Below are 7,123 nucleotides of genomic sequence, written 5' to 3'. Positions count from 1 at the left end.
ATTCATCCAAGGAAGTGAAGTAAAGCTTGATTTTATCCATCCATTAAAATATTTTACTTTGATAAAAGTTTTCTTCCATGCAATTTATGATGTTCTTTCAAATAAATTTTCAATGCCAACTTCTTTTAAAACCTAAAGTAGTATTTGTTAATTCAATGTTGTATTGATATTTTACTGAAAAACATACTTTAATTCTTTGAATAATATTTTTATTTTAAGTTAAGATTATCATAATGAAATTACCATGAGATTACAAATTTACAGAATAAGGTTTACAAACTATGTAGAAATGTTAACAAAATTTTTTTAGAGGTTGGCAAAGGTTAGTAAAGATATTGAAAATTTTGTAACATTCTCTTTTAGAAAGTTTTCCTCAGATAATTATGCATTAATTCGATAAATCATACACAGTATCAATATTTGATACATTGTTATATTAATATTTTATTGAACAATATATTTTAATTTTTGAAATTATATTTTTATCTTAAGCTAAGATGATTATAATAAAATTTACAATTAGATAACAAGTACACATAAGTAAATTGACAAACATGTGATGCAACGTTGATGAAAATGCTATAAATATTGACAAAGTCTTTTATAAATGTTGACAGACCTATATTATTTCTCTTTAGCAAGTTTTCTCAATACGATTTTTTGACAAACATGTATAGTATTATGCATTATAGAGATAAACGTACACAATATTAATATTAACAACTATTTCGAATGTCATTCACTAGAAAAATACTAAAATTAAATTATAAGAAAATAAGAAAAAATATCATTCACGACAAATAAATGTTTACAGATTAATATTTTCTTCCTCGCATTCTAACAAATTCATTGCAATGTAATATCTAATATCACTTTTGTCCTTAGCGATAAAAAAGTTACATTCTTTTTCTTAATAAAAAAATCAATGTATCTTATCACAAAAATTTCACAGTCATTTCACTTGTATATCTCATCAACATTTGGACAATGTAGCTTGAGTTTTAAATACATTAAGTTGAAGGAAAGATCCAAATCATGTATCCTTAAATGCATCCTTCTCCATACTGGAAGATTAGATAAGAAGTTATGTAGCTTATCCACAGGAGATCTGGTTGTAATTATAAAATTTGTACTAGTTCTTTATTTCTTTGGGAAAAAAAATAAATTCAAACTTGTTAAAATGATAAATTTGTCAACGTAAAATTTTCAACGAAACTAATATATTTGTCAATCATTTTTTTCGTAAAGTTGATAACATAAAGTGATATGTTTGTCAATATAACATGTATGTTTGTCAACCTTACTTATACATTTGTCAACATAAATTAATGTAAAAAAGTCAGAAACTTAGTAATACTTATAATCTTATATTGGATTATAGTAAAAGAAAATATGCAGAAATAATCTAAAATTTCTTAGATGTTTTTCGAGATTCATTGATTTATAGCAAAAGATAATTCAAATATTTAGGCTTATTGGTATGGATTTTTTGAATATTTTTTTCTAGACAATGTAGATGATCTCTATTTAATAACTATCACAATAAAACATAGAATTCCAATTGGAAAAAAAAAAAAAAAAAAACAAAAAAAAAAACAAATTATATGTAGAATTCAAAAGGTCAAATCTATCACACACACACAATTTTTTTTTAATGAATTCAATTGAATTGAATTGTTTTTCAATGGAACTAATATTCTATCACACACATACACACCTATAAAAAAAATCTATGTTTTCTTCAATGTGATTAAAATTAGAACATGTCAATTGTATAATGTTTTAAAAAATCAGATTTTTCAAACAAGTACATAATATTAAATTACATAAATTGAATTTGCAAACAGTAGATATTTGTCAATTTTTTTTCAATCAAGTTGACAACATAACATAATAAGTTTGTCAACATAATCTAATATTAAAAAATCAAATTATCGACCTTATATATAAATTGTAACTAATGAAAAATTTCAACATAATTAAAACAATTTGTCAATTGTATAAATTTTTGGGTTTGAAATTAGAAAACATATAATTACCTAAGTGGTATTCATTGAAGCCCTAATCGAAATCGGAAGAATTGTTTAAGAACCGGGTAAGCTCAAAATATGTTTAAAAATTATGATTTTACAAGGAATTAGACAATATTATACCTAAATCGAACCCTCTATCAAAAAAAATTTGATAAAATTATAAAGAATGTAAACAACAACACTTAAGGCTTCAACAAAAAGGTAAGAAGACATACCTTTATTCCTCCATGATTCCTATTTTGTTTAGGATTTAAACATCTTATCAATTGATTCTAAAGTAGTGAAAAAAATATGTAACTGTTTAATTTTTTCTTCTATATGTTAACATAATTTCGTTTTGGAGGGATTGGATATAAACTGTTGGATATAATCAGTTAAATCAATAACCAACCGTTGAATATTTATTTAATTTAATATTTTAAATTTAAAATAACAATGCATATCTTGAAGATATGAAAGATTTTAAATGCAAAGCAACATGTCAAATACTTTATCATTGTTTGGGTAAACACGCGCATGATTTACACATTTGTTAGTTGCTTTACGATGATAATATTAAAATTGTCAACCATATTTTAGTCATAATGTAATGAAATGGGAGAATCCAAAGTACATGTAACTTATGGTTGGAAATACTGAAAAATTTAGTAATTATTTGAGAATTTACCCATATATATATGGGCAACTTACCAAATAATTATCGGTATTTTGTTTTATTACAAAAATATTACTAAGTTATAGAATTACCAAAATAGTAATGTATTTTTTCAAGGTAACCAAATTACCTTCATAAAATAGATGTCAAAAATCCAATTTGATTTGACATACGAGAGAGAAAAAAGAAGTCGTCATTTAACATAAGAGAGAGAAGAGAAAAGACAAAATGTCCCTTTACTAGCTTTATCTTCTCTCTCCTTCCATTTTCTTCTTCCTTTTTCATTTTTTTTCCCTATTTCCATTTGTGCGGCCTTAGGTTGAGAGAATTATGCATTAAGAAACTTTTCTTCTTCCTCCATTTCTTTATACTTCGTTCGTACGGCCGAGGTTCAAAGCATCTTCTTCTTCATCCTTCTTCTTTATTCAATTTTTATTGTTGTATAAGAAGACATTAACAAGTTGCTACATAAAGGATTAAGATGAAGAGATTTTAATTTTTTTTTCAATCATCAAAAGAAGTGAATGTGATTTTTATATTGTTCTTTTCCTTAATGCAATATGTGATTTCCATTCACGTTTTGAATACAAAATAATCAATGCCAAATTTTTAAAAACTCAAAATTATATTAAATATATTGAATCTTTGATTAATTAAAAATTCATGGACAAAACATCGACAAGAAACACATACAAGTTGTGGAAAACGTTAACGAAATATGGACAAGTTATTCTATCAAACTGAAGTTTTGTGATCTGAATGCCTTCATTGATATTGTTGCTATCTAGAGGGAAGAGCGTTTCCAATGAAGTTACAATAATACTCTTCATCCAATGATGTCAATTGATGACACATTTTTAAAAGATAGATATTGTGAAATACTCCTTTTTGCCTATGTATGAATTAGGATAATTCAATTTTTTCCCTAATATTTGCAATTGTGGGATAAAAAAACAATGAGAGTTGGGTTAACAAAACCTTCCTTCATATTGTAGCTTTAGCTTATCAACGGGTCTTGTATTAAAACAACTTTTTTTTTACTCATACCTTTTCAGTTGTGGCGTTGTTTATTTGAGTTTGAAATTGTTACCTTGCGACAGTCACCTAGGCAAGACCTTTATCTTCTTTATTATATACTTCATACAAGGTTGACAAGTCGTGAAAATAGAGTTGACAAATTAATCTTTGAGCATTCAACTTGGCTAAGTTAACTTGAAAATGTACCATCATAAACTCAGGGGTAGAACTAGGATTTTGTCTACGTGGGGGCAACTAAGAACCTTATAAATGTTAGAAATTCTTATGGGGGAAAGTGCCCCCACTATAAATCCACCCATGCATAAACTTGATTACTTGACAAAAAATAAATGTTAAGTTTTTTATTTATTTTTAAATAGTAAAATCTATTTTTAAATATATATAAGGTTAATATATTTTATTTGAACCATCCTAGTTGACTTGTGAGTTTTCAAGTTGACTTGACGTACATTCTGGGTTAAGTTGGATCCATTGAGTTTATTTTTTTAATTACAACAACAAAGTTTTAGTTAATCAAAATGGCCATCACCAATTGCATAATGCCTTACTCAACCATTCATTTTTTTGCAAAAAGAGAAGAAAAAAAAATTAACAAAATGACCACTTTCATTAGAGTGTCACGATCAAGAGTAGTGTCCCATTTTTATAACAAGATACGGTGTCTACGTGACGCATTTGGATGAGATTAAATACATCAGGCTGCATGCCATGTAGAAAATGGCTTGTTTAAGAGCCTGGTGTGTTCTAAACTCCTACAATCGAAATAAACTAAGAGAAAGTCAATTGAGATGGTTTGGACGTATTTAATAACAAATACCCGATTATAACTCAAGTTAGAAAAAAAATATTCAAATAGAAGATTCTAAAGTAACGAAAGTAGGACCCAAAACAACGTGAATGAAGATGGTGAAAACAGATATGACTCCACTTTCAACAACAAAATATGTGGCTCTTAACATAGAGAAATAGAGAAATAAGATTCGTTCAGCCGACCCCAAACATTAGGGAAAAAGCTTTGATGATAATGATATTGACACTGAATAAATGGAACTTGATGGTTAAGACATCTCAATCTTGGGCTGCACTTTAAAGAAAAATAGAAGAACTCAAGAAAAAAAAAAGTAGAAAAATGATGCATAAAATCATTTCTAAATTTTGCTTTAAGTTGTACAAACAGTGTCATAATGGAACAAATTGTGGAAAATAAAACTGATAATTAATAGCCTATAAATTATATTTTTTATTCAAAAATTACACTTTTTTTTTATGATCTACAAGTGAATAAAAAAAAGAGATAAAACAGAAAAAACTAATTAATCAAAGAAAATATACTATGGATTATGATGACATGATGTGATCATATATACTAGTAACGAGGACACGATTGTAACTTATTATACAACTAGGTCCCATCCTATGGTGATAATTTTGACAACTAAGATCCCATATAGAAAGATGTCTTACATCTTTTTTTCTTGGTTTTCATCTCCACAAATTAATGGTGATCGATATGTATGAGAACGATCCTAGTTCATGATTCTGGATAGTAAAATGCTGGGAGTGGAAATGGTGTATAATTTACAATTTTCATTAATTAAAATGTTTAATTTGCATGTAATAAATGTTTGGACAGGAAAAATTGAGTATGATATGAGAATAATTTGTGCATAATTTCTGAATTATTTAGCTAATTGACGAAATTTGTAAACCATTCTGAATCTTTCAATTGTCTGTTGTAATCATATAAATTTAAAAAATTCATGTACATCGTTTGAAAAGAATATTTTTATATAATTAATAATTCTAAAAGTAAATAAAAATAACATAAATGGAGATAGTAAAAGAAAGTATGACAACACATACTTCAACTTGAAAGATTGTTCAGAGTATAATTGAATGGCAAGATAGTCTTGGTATTGTCTAATCCAATAATTGGGATAAAGTACGGTTAAAGATATACCATCAAATCTGGATTAGATCCCGAAGATACTAGCTTGCTAAGTTGGTTAAAGTCAATGAATGTAGATACCATGATGTTTGTTCAAAAATACATCTTCACCTTCTAATTCTTACAAATATATATATATGGGACCAAATCCAAATGTTATTACCACTACTACATCCACTTAGACCCGTAAAATACTTAACAAGTAAATCATCCATTAATATTTGAGTAATGGTCAGATATATTCAAATTTAATTAAGAGTATGGTATGAATTTTATAAGGTTGTTTCGAGTCGGATTTGGATCCGAAAGTCCTAATTCACCACTTGTTCAACTCATTACATATTCTAGATTAAAATCGATCCCAAAAATCAACTCAATAGGGCCCTTTGATCCCTTCTTTCTCTAAGCTCAAGTTAGGAAAGAAAGAACTGAGAAGCACGTGTCAGCAACAACCGATTTTATTCATGAGCTTGGACCCATAGCTCAGTTGGCGACATTGCATTTCAACTTGAGGTTGTGGGCTCATTTCCAGCTTACCTGAAAGAATAAGTGTGATTTTATGATTGTATCTATCATTTAGAAATCTTTCTAGATATTTTCCATTTCTTTCTTATCCTCGGAGCATCGAAAAGAATGTGATAATTTAAATGGTGAAGAATTAATATTCGATTGATTCACTTTTGGCATAAAAGATCTCCCAAGTGGGATTGTGTGTATGCTTTTCATACGGATGGGCTATTCGTTCTTGGTCGACCAAGTAAAAGGATTTTTCTTCTTTTTTGCAAAGGAGCCATGGAATATTTACAAAGGTGTGAATGAGAATAAATGAAATGAACAGAGGAAAGAGAACAACTTGCACTCAAATTGGAAAGGATAATGTTGTTTGGATATTCAAATGCCAAATATATTTCCTTTTTAGGGAAAAACAAAAGGAGAGAAGCTTTTATAGACACAGGTCCAAAAAATATGTGTATATATTCTGAGAAGGATTGGATCCTTGTAAAAGAGCTGAGCCATATCGTTTGCTTTGTTAGGATTCTTATTCTTTCAATCATTTGTAGGTTGTCTGTTGTACAGTGCAAATCAAGATAAGTAACTTTAGGGAGGAACAAAGACAGTAAATCCACACACACACATAGATTGAAATACCTTAATCTTCAATTTTTGCCAAATTAAAACCCTTGATTTTCTCCGTAAAAACCCTTGATCTTCAATTTGCTTCTTTTCATTTTTTATACCCATTCAACCTTGACCAAGACCACGCCTCGGGAAGCTCGAGGTCTTGAGTTCGAATCCCTCTTGGAGCACCCTCAGCCTCAGTGATTTATCCCAAAAATTACATGGTGTGGGGAAGGGCCTACACATCCCCTAAGGATTCGTTGGGTGCTTTTAGAGGCCTAGATACTTCGATTCAAACAAATAAAAATAAATAAAATCTCTTCAATCAGT

This window comes from Akebia trifoliata, chromosome 5 (assembly GCF_017979445.1).
Source record: "Akebia trifoliata isolate Shusen 1 chromosome 5, ASM1797944v1, whole genome shotgun sequence".
Taxonomy (NCBI): Eukaryota; Viridiplantae; Streptophyta; class Magnoliopsida; order Ranunculales; family Lardizabalaceae; genus Akebia; species Akebia trifoliata.
This window is presented reverse-complemented; position numbering follows the sequence as displayed.